The 16,336-nt window shown below is 52.7% G+C and overlaps 1 protein-coding gene across 50 annotated transcripts in view; it reads right to left on the minus strand.

Moving 5' to 3' along the window:
• Positions 1–16,336, minus strand: part of PPP4R1L (protein phosphatase 4, regulatory subunit 1-like) — a 79,857-nt gene that overhangs the window by 12,744 nt on the left and 50,777 nt on the right. For 20 of the 50 annotated variants that reach the window (XR_002340193.1, XR_002340183.1, XR_002340176.1 and 17 more), the window contains 5 exons: positions 6,884–7,061; positions 6,473–6,578; positions 857–1,038; positions 455–760; positions 59–154 (listed from right to left, as the gene is read on the minus strand). The exons of 1 other annotated variant lie outside the window; for it this stretch is intronic. The gene's annotated coding sequence lies outside the window, so the exon portion shown is untranslated. Of the gene's footprint in view, positions 1–58; positions 761–856; positions 1,039–6,472; positions 6,579–6,883; positions 7,062–10,840; positions 10,938–11,930; positions 12,058–16,336 lie in introns of all 50 variants that reach the window. 29 more of the 50 variants (XR_002340185.1, XR_002340199.1, XR_002340179.1 and 26 more) reach the window with 10 other exon arrangements.

Here is a 16,336-nt window from a genome sequence, read left to right on the forward strand (position 1 = left end):
AAATTTAACTTCCAGAAAATGTAAAGTTTTGAGGTGCTTTGCTTTTCAGGGAACAAACCTGTAATTTAGATTTATTCTCTTCAAGTGGGGCAGCGTCACGCCTCTGGCCAGCCTCCCGATGGTCACTGGCTCCTCTGCAGGGCTGGCCTGGACCCTACAGAATGGAGGGGGGCACATCCACTTAGGCCACGGGAGGAAGCTGTCCTGTGGCTCCCCCTTCAAAGAACCCTCTTTCAGCACCAGAAATGACTTCTGCGAACCAAGGCCAGCACTTCCCCCAGAGGCAAGAGCACCTCTCCAGATGTGAGACGTACATTCGAGCAGCTGTGTATGACACGGTACAGCTCGGCCACGGCAGGTGCCGAGACAACCAGATTTCATACATTTTCATTTCCAGACTCTGCCCCAGGCCCTACAAACGGCTGTGAGCACCAACAGCGTGAGTCTACCTTACCCTTCTTGAAGCCCCAGGGTCCCCGGGGTGGCTGACCAATGCCCTTAAGTAAGAGTCGCATGTTCAAAGCAGAGACGGCTCCAGAAGGCAGGGTGATGCTGGCCAGAAGCAGCAAGCGAGCGAGCACCTCCAGGAGCTCCCCGGGGCTGGAGGGGGCAGCAAGGCCAGACTCCAGACAGGGGGCGGAGAGGCGGGGGAGGGACCACGGAGACGGAGGGAGACAGCGTGGCCAGTCCAAGAGGATTCGCGGAGCAAGCTCTTCTGAGTTTTCACGTGTACAAACACTTCTGGTGTTTGCTGCTGAACCTGCACATGAGGTTAACAATGAAAATGAGCCAGAACATCCAGCAGTGACATACTGGCCTCTGATCATTGATTAACATTAACTGAGATGCGCCTGACCTTCTCCTTCGACCATAGCATGGACCTTCCTCCTCGCACTTGAAATGTCATACTGTCCACTAGCTTCATGGATCCTGACGAATCAGCTCAATATGCAATCCGGGAAAGTCGATTAATACCCGGACAGATGCTCCGTCTGCTCCGAGGCCCGCTACCAGAACCTTCGGTTCCCAAGGTTTTCCCTGAAAGGTACGGCTTATTTTAATAGGGGGCACGATAAAACAGAAATGTTTGGGTATGATAACCTAAGACCTCAATTCTCCAAGTTAATAAATTCACATGCATTAATAAATAAAAAATCATTACTCTTCTCTGAGGAATCAGTTTGATTCCAGAGTCTTCGGTGCAACCGTTACGGAGAGTGCTTATTGCAGGAGCCAAGGGATGGTTTACGTAAACCAGCCAAGTCAGGGCAGTCCCAGGAGGAACTGCAAGGTGCTGTCCCCAGAAAACCACCTGTCAGTCAAAAGACATGAGGGGAAGAGCGAGCCCCTGCCTCCCCAGAGCACTTCGGGACCAAACTGGGGCACTAATGTGGCAGAGTGGGAGCTGGAGCAGGGTCAGTGCGAGGGCTCGAGTGACCAGCCAGCCTCCCAGCCTCGCCTCCTCCTCTGCTTAAGCGTTTCAAGGTTTTCATTTCTTTCTCCTTCTATTTGTTGTGGTTGTTGTTGTTGTTGTCTTTTTAGGGCCATACCATGGTATATGGAGGTTCCCAGGCTGGGGGTCGAATCGGAGCTATTGCCGCTGATCTACACCACAGCCACAGCAAAGTGGGATCCGAGCCGTGTCTGTGACCTAAACCACAGCTCATGGCAACGCTGGATCCTTCACCCACTGAGCGAGGCCAGGGATTGAACCCGCAACTTCATGGTTCCTCGTCGGATTTGTTTCTACTGCACCACGGCGGGAACTCCTCTTTGTCCTTCTTTTGCACCTCAAAGCATCCTGACTGAGCCCACAGGAACCCGAGTCAAATCTACCGTGAACCAGAGCCACACGGGCCCTGGTTCTTCCCACGGCGGGTTCACTCAGGAGAACCAACGTGGAGAAATCCCTCCGCCCTTCTTCCTTTTCACTTCTGTATCTGAAAGACGCCCAAAGGCCACTGCATCTCCCACCAAGGCAAACGTGGCCAGACTTTTCCATGCAACGCAGATGATTTTTGGACTCCAGATAACAAGGGTAACAACATGAGCTTTCTTGCCTATTTTTGGAAACAAGTCAGCAAAATAGGGCTTCATCTCATTCCTTACGAATCAAAGGCAACCTTAACCAATTCCTAAACATTTCTCCTCGGGCTTTTTCAATTCGTCTTTTGGTTCGCTTTACTGGACCAGACCAAGGGGGTAAAGGGAAGTGATGAGTTAGTTTAACCACAAAAATCAAAATATAAACTGTGTGAATGGAGAAACAACGGGGTTCTGGAGACCACGAATTGGAAGAGATTCGCCCTTGTCGCCCACGGAAACGAGGCGGTGCCCAGAGACCATGACATAAAGACCAAGGACCCTCCCTAATTTCAGTTCTTTAGCCTCCTCAAGCCCCATGAAGGCCCCGGCTCCCAGTGGTCCATGCACACATCTAGGCGTCAGGAGGCCGTCAGAGCCTCCAGCCACAAGCGCACCAGGAGCTTTGGAGAAACTCCAAGCAAGTAATGAAGAAGTGGGAGTTCCCATCGTGGCGCAGTGGAAACAAATCCAACCGGGAACCATGAGGTTGCGGGTTCGATCCCTGGCCTCGCTCATCGGGTTAAGGATTTGGCGTTGCTGTGAGCTGTGGTGTAGGTCACAGACACGGCTCTGATCCTGCGTTCCTGCAGCTCTGATTTGACCCCTAGCCTGGGAACCTCCATACGCTGCAGGAGCGGCCCAAGAAATGGCAAAAAGACCAAAAAAAAAAAAAAAAAAAAAAGCCACTGGCTTTTCAGAATCTCTCCCCCAAGAATCAGCAGGCCAGCATCACTCCTGGAGCAACCACACGGCAAAGGCGCGCCCACGGGACGGGCGCTAGGTTGACGCTCCGCCTCGAAGGCCACCGTCAACTTTACATTCTAGGAGGTGTGTGAACGCACCCTCGCCATCACTGAACCAGGGAAACGGCAGCCGGCAGGGAGACGGTGCTTGGACGGCCAGGGCCCCCGGAGGACCAGGCCTTGTCTTTGGGGAGGAGGGAGGTGCTCTGTGGTCTCCCCACCTGTGCTTCTGTGGAGGAGAGAGAGCAGGGCTATCCATCACCGGATTGATTGGTTGTCTAGTTATCCAAACCATGACCTTAAGAATAAAATTAAGTTTGCCATGTATCATCTCTGCCAGGATCTATTAATAAAAGGAAACGCAGCGCTGTGATTTCTGTCGCATCCTCAGTGGCCGAGGGAGGGGCAGACACTCACGGCGATGTGTAATCGCCCGGCCTTGGAGGCCCGGCTGTGCCACCCAGAAGCCGACGCGGGCAGCGGCCGGGCGGGGGGCAGGGCTGGGGTCGGCGACGGACACTCCGTTTGGTCCCCCTGCCGGCTGGCGCTCGGGCTCCCGCACAGAGTCAAGCTGTGTGGCTCTCAGGGCAGCGGGTAATACCCAAACTTGAGCTGCAGGAAGAGAAGTTTCGAGGCCTTTAACAACTTCGGCGCGTGGGGATTCGCTTCACCACGAGGCAGGCTGGCTGTGGACGCGCAAACCTGCTCCCTGCCTCATCGGTCCCTCCAAATGAGCTCTCACCGAGGCGGTGATGTTTGCAGCCATTAACTTTAACTAGTTCAACTAAATGCCAGCCATGCGCAGAGCATCAAATCTGAGCTCAAAAAGCCTCAATTAGGCAAATCAGAGCTCAGTTCCACCGTCCTCCACAGAAGGACAACACGAGGCGGCTGAACGCCGCTGTGGGCGAGGCCCAGCTTTCCCTGCCACACGCACCTGCACGCCCCCGTGCGCGGGCATCCATCCATCTACGTCCACGCGGTCGGGGACGGGTCCCGCTCAGCCAGCCCCAAGGGCCACCCAGGCTTCTGCCCACCGCACGACCACTGCAGACCCTCCCAACAGCAAAGCTGCCACCTTTCGCACGCCTTTCTGTGCAAACAAACCCGCCTTTCCACATCCCCAACCTCCAAACACCCGACACAGAATCCTGCCCGCGCCCCGTTTCCTACTATAGTTGAATTCTACAAGATTCATTAAAACGTGGAGAGCTCGTCACAGCCTCACGCAGGGCCCGGGCCAAGGTGCCACCTCCTCGGGGCAGCACACGAGACCCTCTCCTGTGGTCTGAGTGACGCTTCCAGCCACTGTCCCTTCACAAAGACCCAATGTGCAGAGTATTTCGGAATCTTGGGAGGTCCCAGACCCCTTTGAGCTCTGATGAAAGCTGCGGGTCCTCTCTTACAAAGAAATTAAATGTATGTGGGCATCCTACAAGCAACCCTTTCAGGAAATTGGAAGAAAGCTCTGGCAGGCCTCCCTCCGCTTCTCCAGACGACGGAGTCCAGGCTGTGGCCTGAAGCCCACGTCCAGTGGGGTGGTCTTCCCCCAGATGCCTCCTCTGCCCCCAGGGGTGGGCTCCCCCAGTGCGGCCGGCCCACGCCCACCCCCACCCCGGCCCCGGCCACTCCCTACACTGCGTGGCTGTTTCCACAATCCCCTCCATCAGACCGCATGGGCCTCACACGTCCGTCATTTACGACCCCAGCACACAGCCCACGTCCAGGCACTGAAATTACTGCAGCTTTAGAGATGCGTTTTCCAAAAACATCCCTTTGTCTAAAACTATTAGAAGCGATACGTTACATGTGCTCGTTCCTTCAGCACTCACTGACTTAATTTCCTTGATACATTTAAAGACAAAGAATAATCACAGGACTAACTGGATTTTCGCATTTCCTTTCCCGAAAGCGTCACAGATCTTTGCCCAGCAACAGCAGCAAGTGCTGCTTTTTTTCCAATTTCCCCAACTCAGGGAAGAATACAAATAGAGCCCTGTGTAGAGAGAGAAGAGGCGTGATGATGGATGTGGATTGCAAGGCCTGGCTCCCAGATCAGACGCTCAGTGGGAACACTCATCACAGGATGAAAAATACCCCAAAGAAGAAGTTGTACTTTTCCTGGCTGTACAAAGGCCAAAACCTTAAGGTGGAGGTGAGGGCTGAGTGAACAGGCTCCCAAAGGCGCAGCACCCTTCCCTGTCCACAACTAGAAAGGGCAGCAGAACACGGAGAGCGAGAGACCCACGTCTAAGAGCTGATGGCATGCCCCCGCCCCCGACACGCCCGAGAACTACCCGCTTTCATCTGAGAACTGACTTCAGACGCACACAGCTAGAAGGCGAGGAGGCAAACCCTCCCAGGGACCTGCACAGCAGCACCCCTGGGGGAGGGGGACTGGGCCAGGCAACCTCCCCCCCCCCCACCATGGGTGCAGGCATTGATAAAAGCAAGTACACGCACCGAGGCCCCCGCGTCGCGTCGCACAACCTGGAAACAGCCCACTTTCTCTTTCACGACCGTGGATGGCAGTTACCTTGAACCTCTGAGTCATGCATCATATGTTCCTGCTGCTTCTCAAGGACCCTCTGAATCTCACCCTTGGCCACACAGCCCCTCTGCACGGTCTCAGGTGGGCTGCAGTCTTCTGGCCCAGGCCCAGCCTCTCTCAGGAGCAGCTCCAAGTCCTTGCTGATGTCAGGGAGGGAGCTCGCCCAAAAGGGAAATTACTGAGTACATCCTCAGGACTCTCAGTTGGACCGGGGGGTCTGGTCCAGGACGACCACGGACGGGGGCGGCTAGGCAGCACTGGGGAGCTTCGTGGCCTCTGGGCAGAGCCTGGTCAACTGGGCTCCAGCCAAGACAGAGTCTGCCCCTGGGTTTTCTATTCGGCCACCGGAGGAGCTACTGACATACAGGGAAGTGCCGGTGTCCGAGGATGTGTCTTCCACGGGCGGATGCGGCTCTGCCTGCTCTGGCCTCGTGGGGCTGGGCTCCACTGAAGGAAGCGCGCTTTTAGCGCCATGGAGCGGGCCGGAAGTCCAGAGGGAACACGTGAGCGCCACAGCCTTGAACACCCACCCCTCTCCGCCTGGCCACCCAGCCTCCTGCGTCTCCTGGAGCCAGAAGATCATAACCTCACAAGAGGATGAGAGGCCAGTCTGTGCCCTCTGCCCTACAGGGAGGATTCTGTGCACTGGAAATGCCACAGGAAGGGTCAGCTGGTCCCTCATCACACTCGGGTGGTGCCCAAGCCCCGGCTTCTGCAGGAACACCTGCCACAGCAAGATTTCACCCACTTCTGCTCCTCAGGACCGCCACCAGGGGGCAGGCATGAGGAGATGACAGGTGCCTAGGCTGTAAAGGGCTGGGCTTGGTGAACCGCTTGGGAAGCCTTGATGGGGAGATGCTGCCTGTAGGCCTGGCGTTCGGCAAGGAGTCGGTGACTTTGGTGGAGAAAGGTGCACCAACCTTACAAGGGCTTTGGACCAACTGGGAGGTAAGGCACGGCCTCTCATGCCCCGAAACTACACTACCAAAGAGGAAATGCTTGTCAACTGCCTCGGACGGGCTGGTTAGACTGTACCCATCAACTTCCTAGAAGAGACGGGAAAAAAAATCCAGGATCAATCACTAGAACTTACTAGGAACACAGCGCAGGGCCCACTAACAGTGGTTCAGCAATGTCACCTCTCCATGCACGTAAGATCCTATGGCACAGAAGTCTTCTGGGGAGACCTCACATTTTCCCTGTGTAAATTACCCAAAGAACTTCATTAATCAAAAAGTAAGAGAAAATTTTCTTTATAGGTTATTTAATCACTACTCTCAATGAATATTTTATCTAAATTTAGGAGACACAGTAGCTTCATTATTTATAACCCACTAGTCATGTTTCAAAATCATTATTGCAATTACTTTTTGCTTCTTTACATAATTAAAGCTCTAATATTCCGTCTTGCCCAGAAGGTCACTGTTACGAAAACTCCAGACAAGATAATTGCTAGAATTTTAGGTGGAACGGGATCCTGATAATTATCCTGGCCGAAACTTACCAGCTGAGGACGCGCTGCCACCGCTGCCCCTGCTGGGGGACGCGGGGGTGAAGCCCGAGTCCAAATCTGGAGCCCGTGGTCGGAGGGTGCCGTCCCCTCGAATATAAGGGCCAGCCCTAGAAGGGTTTGCAAAGGTGGAGATGAAGGGGCCTCGGGCCTGGAAGGCAGCCTGGAGCACCTGGAACCAGAGGGAACGGCACGGTGAACGCGGTATCGGCCAGGTCTGGTCCCCGGCTGAACAGGTGCGGACCACCAGATAAGTCACTGTCGGCCAACTTACGTCTAAGCAGATATACCCTTTCGGAGGCAGTCCCTGAGCTCCAAACAAACTGCTTTGCAACAGAAAATAAGGAAAAATTTAGGACCATCATGCAGTTTGTATTCTTCCAGAATATTAATCCTTTTTTTTTTTCCTCCTGGCCGCGCCCGCGGCATGTGCAAGATCCAGGGCCAGGGATCAAACCTGCATCACAGAAGCGACCTGAGCCACAGCAGTGACAACGCCAGATCTTTAACCCGCTGTGCTACCAAGGAACTCCCAGAATATTAATTCCACATCAAATAATTCCAGACTCTGTGAAGCACCTCGACAGACCGGATTGATCATTACAGGCAGTTTACAACCGCAACGAGAAAAGTTAACGGCTCTGTGACAGCTGTCTCCGTCTCAGCTCTCATTTCTGGGCGAGGCGTTTGCCAGCGATGCTGAGGCCTGTGTCACTTACTCCCTGCGCACCAGGCCGCTGAGATTGTGGGGACCCGGTCCTCACCGTCTAAACATGCCAATCCGCAGGGTACAGAAGAGACAGGGTACAGTCACGCTCCCAGAAGCCACATGGAGGGCCCGAGTGGCCACATTTACCCATCGACGGGGGTCGCGGATCCGTCGGATGAAGAGCGGCGAGAGGCAGGCCCGCGGACCTCAGAGGACGCGTCGCGGGACACGGCCACGAAGCTCTCGGCACAGGCTCTCGGCAGCCCCCACACGCTGTCCCAGCAGAGCACAAAGAGCTCGGGGAGCCACCAAGGCTGATGACAGCGGGCCCCTCTGACTCGCCCCAGACCGAGGAAGGTGCACTGTTCCAGTGACGCCGCCAAAGCAGAGCTAGCAGGTAACGCCACAGAGAAGGGGAGCACAGAGGGGTCCCAGAGGAAGCATCTGGAAGCCCCATGGTGGTGCAGCGGAAACGATCCCAACTGGCATCCATGAGGACGCGGGCTCCGTCCCTGGCCTCGTTCAGTGGGTTAAGGATCTGGTGCTGCCGCGAGCTGTGGTGCAGGCCGGCAGCTGCAGCTCCAATTCCACCCCTGGCCCGGGAACTTCCATATGCTGTGGATGTGGCCCTAAAAAGTACTAAAAAAGAAAAAAAAAAAAAAAAAGAATCACCTGCAACAAACAGAGATCATGACGTGTAATTTCCTTTGCCTCTTAATTCTAGACAATGACGTGGCTCAATTTAACGAGATGGTCGCGAAACCACCAAAAGGCTGAACGGCTGACGCTTGTCACGTGAACTACAGAGAAAAATCGTCACTGCCGCTGAAATGCTGGATTCCCCAACTACTGCGCCCACCCGGGCACCGCGGTCTTTGACTGGGGCGTTTCGGTGGCAGAAGGCAGCCACGCAAGGGCTCCCATCCACAGAACGCGCACTGCGTGCAGACGGGTGCGACTGACCACTGCCCTGGATGCTGACGGTTCCGAGTCCATCCACAAGTTCACGTCCGTCCGCCTTGGTGTGACTGAGACGTGCGGTGCTTTAGTTAAACCAGCTGTGCCCTCACCGGGTCCCTCACTTCTCAGCATGCTCGGCTCTTGACCCGTGCTCCTTTGATAGCGGTACGGAGGTCGGGGTTACATCCTCCCTTCGCGGTTACCCTTTAAAAATAAGGCTGTGGTTTTAATATCCTAACATAAAACAGGCAGCTCCAGGAATAGAAATATGTGATCCTGTAAATATCCACCTCCAGAGAGACTGGTACGCTGGTCACTGCTGTTCTTCCTTCAGATACGTGAAGTCGAGGGTGACACGGCATTCAAAGCAACAGCCCATTACAAACTAGGTGGGGTTAGAACTATGTTCAGTGGCTCATACTTCAAACAGAATAAGATGAGCTTCTGCACTTAAATTCGAAAATCACTTAGAGATTATACTTTCTGAGGTTAAATTCCAACTATGCAGGTAGAAGTGGCAGGTGCTTGGGCAGCACAGTTCTCTGGGTGTCTGGCCCCGGGCACGCAGTGAAGAACCAAAGATGAACATGGTGGGGGTAGGCTCCCCCACAGCAACACCGTGGTGAGGTGCAGGGACGGACACACAGGCCCTCTGAGCAGGGCGTAATGAAATGCTGGACAGGGAGGGGAATTCTCTCTGACACAGTGGGCAGGTGAGTCTAGACAGGGAAAGAACTCGACAGAGGCAAAGGCGCATGCAAGCTGGCTGGAAGTGTGAGCAGCACCTCCACCCCCTCTGGCAGGGAAGACGCTGGTGGTAGAGGAGGGGGGCATAAGAAGCAGGGGTGAAGGTGCATGAGAGCTGGAGAGTCCCCCAGCTGGCCAGTGGCGCAGTTCTCCACCTGCTGTGCCTGGAGTCATCAGGTGCATTAGCACAGACACAACTCCAGGCCCCACCCCCTTTCGTCCTCCAAACGATTTGGACGCATGACCAGAGGTCAGGGCACGATTCCAACCCGAGGGAGGAGCCTGGGGGCAAGGCAGGAAAGGGACTTGTGGAGGGGCCAGAGGGGACGAACGAGGGCCTGGATTTTAATCTGTAAACAAGAACACATCCCCCTGCTGCTGAAGCCTGGAAGCAAGATGGCACAGCAGAGTTCTAGAAAGAGCAGTGGAGAAGTGGCTGAGAGAGGTGCTTAGACAGTGAGGAGAGACCAGGGGAGAGTGACCAGTGAGGAAGGGACAGCAAAAGTCCACAGGAAGGCAGACAGGGTCTGCTTCCGCTCAGACAGACTGGCGGCCTGATGCTGATGAGAAACACTAGCTTCAGGAGTCAAGAAATTTGAAATTGATGAATGCGAGGCTGAGCTGCCATTCCAATGGCAGACTCATAAACACGAAACTTCACAACTAATTTCAAAAGGCCCTAAGAAGTGCATCAGCAATTACAGTGGACAAAACCTCACATACCAAAAATTTCTCAGTGGCTTCCGGTCCAACAGCGCGACAAATACCACCAAAATTTGTCGCGCACACCTTAAAAAGGCAAAAGGCACACTCGTTATTCTAAGATTTCTTTTCGTCTTAACAAATTGTGAAAACTAATGAGCAGGAACCTTGAGAGCAATTTCTCCTCCACTCAGGCAGCTAACAAGCACGTAGGAAGCCCAGCGCCCACACGGCACCACGCCGGTGCCTCCGCGGCATTGCAAACAGAAGATTTACAACAGCGCACCACATGCTAGGACTTTCTGGCTCCTAATTATCTCAATACATAATGCATTTGGTTGGCGAGAGAGCCAAAGAGGCCCTTCATATGCTCTGCATGGTAAACAAGACCTAGCTCCTCGCCTCTGCACCATGAGGGGGCGCGCGGGGAAGGAGGATGGTGCCACAGCCGAGTGGAAGGTGACGCAGCTCAGGGAGGGGGGCTGGCCTTGCGAGGAAGAATCTGACACCCGAGGGACAAGCGACTGAAAGGGGAGGTCGGGGCAGGGGCTGCAGATGGAAGGGGCAGCAAAGAGCAGAGGGCATTGGAGCCGCTCGGCCCCCGTAATGAAAGGCCCGCACGTCTGGGCAGCGGCGTCAAAGCGCGAGCCCAAGAGGTCCCCGTCTCTCCATTTACTCTCACGGAACCCTGTGCTGCGTGTCCCCACATGCCCGAACTGGCCACGCTTTTCTTCCAGACTGCGTCTACTGAGGAAGGCCAGAAACTTTAAAGGACTCCATTTAGAATTCTTTAACCCTTTAATTTTTTTGGTTTTGAAACTGCATGTTCCCACCTTCCGAACGTGAAAGAGCTTCCCATCAGCACAGAGTTCACAGAACCCAGGGAGCAGCAGGCGTTCAGCTCTGCCCTTGCTCAGCACTGAAGCCAGCCTGCAAACACCAAGAAAACCGGGGTCACTTGAAAGAGCACAGCCCAGATGTCACACATATCATGAACTAGATCCCAAAAACGAATGTGCAAAAAATTGCCTAAAGACCCAAGAAGCCAAAACAGAGAACACCCTCTTTTTTTTTTTTTCACCTTTTTGCCTTTTTGCCATTTCTTGGGCTGCTCCGGCGGCATATGGAGGTTCCCAGGCTAGGGGTCGAATCGGAGCTGTAGCCGCCGGCCTACACCACAGCCACAGCCACGCCAGATCCGAGCTGCATCTGCGACCTACACCACAGCTCACGGCAACGCCAGATCCTCAACCCACCGAGCAAGGGCAGGGATCGAACCTGCAACCTCATGGTTCCTAGTCGGATTCATTAACCACTGAGCCACGACGGGAATTCCGAGACCACCCTCTTTTGCGTTCTGTCAAGTTATATCAATAGAAGGGTGATATTTTTCAAGTTTTACTCAGATTCCGTTTGTCTAAAGCTCAAGAGTTAGCGTTTGACAGGTGCCTACTGTCTGTCCAGCAGTAGGCACCTGCTTATGAGCATGACCTCTTTTCCCTTCCCCAAACCCTATGATGTATTATTTACCTTCATTTCTCCAGGTGAGGAAAACGATGCTCAAAGAAGGTTGGCAGTGTCTCCACAGCCAAACAGTGGTGTGGCGGGACATACAGTAACAGCTGCACAAAGCATCGGGCGATCACCAGAGAGTGACCAAACACTAACGGGGACCAAAGGGGAGGAGTCCCTGGCGAGGGGGAGCTGCCCTGGCTACACAGGCAATGATGCTGCCTTTCTGCCCAGGGTACCCCTCGTTCTACATGGTTATGCGTGGTAGCTGGACTTCAAGCAAAAGCTACTGTTCCACTGGCTTGAGAAGTCAGGGGACAGAGCCTGAGGCGGCCAGGGTGGCTGGAAAGTGAGGGTGGAATCCTGGGAGGGAAGGGAGGAGGGAGGGAGCCAAGGAGCGAGAGCCCCCACCTGCAGTTAAATCCCACTCTAATCCTCAGCTGCCCTCAGCCCCGTGCGGGCACAGGGGAGATGGTGAGGTTCAGAGAGACGCAGTGGCTTGAAGGCAGAAGGGACTGTGTGCTTTTAGCTGCTGAGCCTGCAGAGGAAAAAGAATCTGAACTGTTTACAAAAACAAGGTCAACACTCTGCAGAGGAAAAACACCGATTTCAGAGCTTCTGCAGTGTTCCATCGAGAGGATACATTAGATAATAAAAATCCACAGGCGCTCCCACGTGGCGCAGTGGAATCTGACTAGGAACCACGAGGTTGCGGGTTTGATCCTTGGCCTCCCTCAGTGGGTTAAGGATCCGGCGTTGCCGTGAGCTGTGGTGTGGGTCGCAGACACAGCTCAGATCCCGTGTTGCTGTGGCTCTGGCGTAGGCCGGCGGCTACAGCTCCAATTAGACCCCTAGTCTGGGAACCTCCATATGCGGCGGGTACAGCCCTAGAAAAAGGCAAAAAAATAATAATAATAAAATAAAATAAATAAAAATCCACAGACATGAAGAAAAAGGGGGAAATGCGACATACTCAACAAAAATCTCAGTCAGCGGCAACAAATCCACAGAAGGTCCAGGTGTTAGAGTTAGTGGACTTTAACCTAAATAGACATTTCTCCAAAGAAGACATATGGATGGCCAACAGGCACATGCAAAGATGCTAATTATTAGAGAAATGCAAATCAAAACTACAATGAGGCACCACCTCACACTGGTCAGAATGGCCATGTGAATAAGTCTACAAACAGCACGTGCTGGAGAGGGTGTGGCGAAAGGGGACCCTCCTCCACTGCTGGTGGGAATGTAAGTTGGTACGACCCCTACGGAGGACAGTCTGGAGGTTCCTCAGAAAGCTAAATACAGAGCGACCACATGATCCAACCATCCCAGTCCTGGGCACACATCCAGACAAAACATTGTAATTCAAAAAGATACACGCACGCCTATGTTCACTGCAGCACTATTCACAATAGCCAAGACGTGGGAAAAACCCAAATGTCCATTGACAATGCATGGATTAAGATAGAGGTACAGTGGAATACTACTCAGACATAAAAAGGAAAAAATCATGCCATTTACAGCCACATGGATGCAACTAGAGCTTCTCATACTAAGTGAATTAAGTCAGAAAGAGAAAGACAAATACCACACGATATCACTTCTGCGTGGAATCTAAAACATGGCACAAATGAACCTCTTTACAAAAGAAACAGATTCACAGCCTTGTGGTTGCCGGGGGCGGGGGGGGGGGGGGAGTGGGAGGCACTGGGAGTTCGGGGTTGGTAGACGGAAACGACTGCATTTAGATGGAGAAGCAGGGAGGTCCTGCTGTGCAGCCCAGGGAACTATATCCAGTGTCTTGGGATAGACCGTGATGGAAGATCACATAAGAAAGGGTTGTATATATAGGCACGACTGGGTCACTTTGCTGAACAGCAGATACTGGCACGGCACTGTAGGTCAGCTCTATTTTAACTAAAAAAAGAATTAGCAGCCGTGAAAGCAGCTGTTATAAACGTGCTCAAGAGCTGAAAGGAAAATCGGGTGATGACAGGGAGCAGGGGGAAAATCCCATCCCAGAAACAGAACCTCTGCAAGAGTCAGGACTTCTTGTAATAACGCAGTCGCCTGGTCGGGCTTCCGCTCCTGCAGATGACAACTGCAGAATCTTGAAAGGAAACAACAAAACAACTATTTAAGAACACTGGAGAGAAACCAGAAGGTGGGATCCAGAGGGGACATTTTTCCTAAAAGATGAACAGCAATGGGAGAAATTTGCAAGTAAGGTCCAAAGTCTGGGTCTACGTTTTCCTGAGAGCTCTGGCTGACTGCTAAGCGACACACACAGGGAGAGACCCCAGGGATCTAGCAGAAAAACCACAGCCAGAAATGAAACCAACTGAGCAGAGGCTTCAGCTGCTGCTTACCACAAAGGAAACAGACAAGACAACTGCCTGCTACGTAAAAAAAAAAAAAAAAAAACCAAATCATTTTAGAAAAATAAAACAGAATCCAGAATCTCTGTAGTATATCATTTTAAATTTAAAAAAATTTTGTGAATACATTACACATACATAATAACAATGTATATGAAAACAAAGTACAGAGGAGGAGAGGGCTGAGCGGAGCCACTGCTGCAAGACACCGTATTTTCTGAAAATCCCCAGTAGAGGGATTAAAATGCAACACCATAGAAATATTCAATTAGCTCAAGAGAAGGCAGGAAAGAATTAACAGAGGAACAAATGAGACAAATGGTGTTCAAATAACAAAATGGCAGAATTAAATTCAAAAATATCAATAATTACATTAAACACACATGGACTAGACACTCCAATTAAAAGGCAGAAACTGGGGCGTTCCCATCGTGGCTCAGCGTTATCAAACCCGACTCGTGTCCGCAAGGACACGGGTTCGATCCCTGGCCTCGCTCAGTGGGTGAAGGATCCAGAGTTGCCGTGAGCTGTGGTGTGGGTCGCAGACACGGATCGGATCCTGTGTTGCTGTGGCTGTGGTGTAGGCCAGCAGCTGCAGCTCCGATTGGACCCCTAGCCCGGGAGTTTCCATAGGCCGCGGGTTCCGCCCTAAAAAGACAAAAAGGTAAAGGCAGAAACTATCAGATTGGACATAAAAGCAAGACCAAACTCTCTTCTAACGAGAGGAGGAACATTTCAAACGTAAAGACACCTAAGGTTTTGGGTAAAGAGAGGTAAACGAACACACGCTGACAGAGAGGAAGCCAAGAGGGCCAGAGGGGCTCCCGTGACAGCCCAGAAGACCACGAGCTGCGGATCCCTCCCGCCCCGAGAGCAGGAAAGCCGCTTCCTAGGAACAGAGCCAGCACATCACAAAGACACAAACACTAAATGTGCAATTAAACGCTTAGAGGAGGAAAGAAGGTGGGCTGAAAAATACTAAGATTCCTCCTTAAGAAGCGAGAAAACTACAGGCAAGTGGAACTCAAGCGAGTAGAAGGGAGGAAAGAGTAAGGAGAGGAATCAGCGAGAAGGCAAACAAGCAACAGAGAAATCGGCAAAGCCGGGAAACGGTTCTTTACAAACATGGGTAACATCGATAGACCCTAGCAAGACTGATCACGAAAGGGAAAAATGAGAGCGAGAGAGGAAAGCAAATTACCAACAGCAGAAATGAAAGGGATGCACTACAGACCTTACAGGCACTAGAGGGATAAGGGGACACGGGGAGCAATTTTGTTCCAATAAATGAACAACTTAGATGAAACTAATAAATCCTCTAAAATACATAACTCACCCAATGGCACAGGTAAAACACCAAAATCTGACGCGTCCAATATCTGTGCTGAATCAGTTATCAAAAACCACCTCACAAAGAAAGCCCTAGCGCCGGAAGTTTCACCGGTGAATTCTAACAACTATTTAAGGGGAAAACAACACCAATCTTAAACAAAATCTTTCAGCAAACAGAAGATCAGGGACTACTTCCCAACTCACTTTCTGAGGCCCCAACAACCCTGGTTCTCACACCTGGCAAAACATAGCCGGACGAGAAAACTGCCTCCAGCAATCCTCCTGAATGCCGATGTGAGCACCTCCGCAAAACGCTGGCCAACACACCAGAAGGTCAAGAGGAGTCGGCGGCGGACGCCAAGGCTAGTGGGCGAAAGCCTGATGAAAAGCGCGCTTGCGCGGCTGCAACGTCACCTGCCTCACGACCCCAGAGCCCAGAAACAGCGCAGACAGCAGCTCTGCCCGCCCCGTCACCAGAGCCAACGCCACCAGTAACCTGCCGTGACAAGACTTGCAAGATCCCCTGCCTGACGTCAGAGCCTGAATATAGCGGCGAGGAAACGGCAGACGGTCCACCACAGCACCGGCCTGTCCTCTTCCAGGAGGTGAATGTTAAGAAATTCCGAGAAAGACTTAAGATCTGTGCCAGGTTAAAGGAGCCCAAAGAGATGCGACGATTCAGCACCATGTATGATCCTGGACAAGCGACATTTGAACAGGAGCCGTGGATGAGACGTCAGCATTATATCAAATGTGCTGATTTTGATCAGTGCGCTGCAGTTGCTTAAGAGAACATTTCCTTGTTTTAGGAAATACAACCTGAGGTACTTAGGAGTAAAGGGGCACGGGTCTCCCATCTACTCAAAGTGGCTCAGGAAAACATACACGCATACGTGTGTGTGTGTGTGTGTGTGTGTAAACAGAGAGAGGATGTGATTGAGCAGAGGCAGGAGTTCCCGCTGTGGCACACCGGGGTAAGAATGCAACTGCGGTGGCTGGGGTCACGACGGAGGCGTAGGTCCCATCCCCAGCCTGCCGCCACGGCTTAAAGGATCCAGTGGCTCAGATCCAGTCCCCAGCCCGGGAACGTCCATATGCCATGGGTGC

The sequence above is a fragment of the Sus scrofa genome, chromosome 17, assembly GCF_000003025.6.
Source record: "Sus scrofa isolate TJ Tabasco breed Duroc chromosome 17, Sscrofa11.1, whole genome shotgun sequence".
Lineage (NCBI taxonomy): Eukaryota > Metazoa > Chordata > Mammalia > Artiodactyla > Suidae > Sus > Sus scrofa.